Source organism: Corylus avellana, chromosome 1 (assembly GCF_965113065.1).
Source record: "Corylus avellana chromosome 1, dhCorAvel1.hap1.2, whole genome shotgun sequence".
Classification (NCBI taxonomy): Eukaryota; Viridiplantae; Streptophyta; class Magnoliopsida; order Fagales; family Betulaceae; genus Corylus; species Corylus avellana.
Genome location: NC_142490.1, coordinates 14,886,316 through 14,887,646, shown reverse-complemented (window position 1 = coordinate 14,887,646; position 1,331 = coordinate 14,886,316).

Genomic DNA, 1,331 nt, shown 5'->3' with positions numbered 1-1,331 from the left:
GAGAGGTCTTTTATGGAGGAAGGAGCATAATCATTTATCATTCTCTCCTATCCTCAAATGCAAAAGTTGTGTGTACATGTGTTGCCCAATGAGTGGTGAAGGTAATGTTGTAAATAAGTGTAAAAGGAGTGGGCCCCACTAGGAGATATTAAGTTCAAACATTGACTGTTCACAGTATTTCAATTAAATATTTTAAATATTGTGTCTCATTTATTAAGAGATAGTTTGAATCCTCACATGAGGGGAATAAGATCCTCTCCAGTCCAAAATGGACTGGAGAATATCCCGTTCATGGCTAAGATTTATTCTTAGAAATTCTAAAACCACAAATAGGACACCAATCCACTAACTAAAAATAATAATAAAATATTATTTTAAATTTAAATAAAAATTAAAAACAAAATAATAAAATAGGCCATCCCAGGGCCAAATCTAAAAATAAATAAATAAATAAAAAAATAAACTCTGTTTGGCCCTTGGGGGTGGCCGGAACCCCCCCCCCCCCCCCAAGGGCCATGGGGGTCTGAGATGGCCGAGGCCCCTAGGCCCAACGGGGGTGGTCAAGGGCCAAACAATTTGTTTTTTTTTTTAGATTTGGCCATTGCAGGTGGCTCGGCCACCCCCAAGGGAGCCACCCCAAACCGGCGGTCTAGGGTGGCAGAAGCCAATCTAGCCCCAAACTGGGGTGGTCTGGCCACCCCATTGGGGGTGGCCAGTCACCCCTTAATATTTTATTACTTTATTATTTATTTTTATTTAAATCTAAAATAATATTTTATTATTATTTTTAGTTAGTAGACATGTATTTTATTTGTGGCTTTAGGATTTCTAAGAAAAAATTCTAGCCATGAACCATTTTAGACTGGAGATGATCCTATTTCCACATGAGAATGGATGTTAAAGTATTAGATAAATTATTAAATCATCATTTACTATCAACTTAACTTTGTAGGATAAGTAGTAATTTAACATTTAAAAAAAAAAAATCATAATACTACATTATGAATGGAATTGATGGATCTAATCACATTTATATTATAAAATATTTTCTCACATGTATGTTCAAACTCTCCCTTAATATGTTAGTCTCGATACATGAAATATTAAATTAAAATAAAAGATGAATGACGGAGACAAATTCGAATTGAAGAGATTTATGCTTTAATACCATTATAAATCATCATTTATACTAAAAATTTGAGTTAATACGAAATGATGGATTGGACAAGAATCACTTTGAAGTATGGCGTATTGAATCTTTTTGTTTTGGTAATAATCCCGTAGATTTAGGATGCTAATGGAAAGAAAGAAGAAAAGAAGTAGATCGAGAA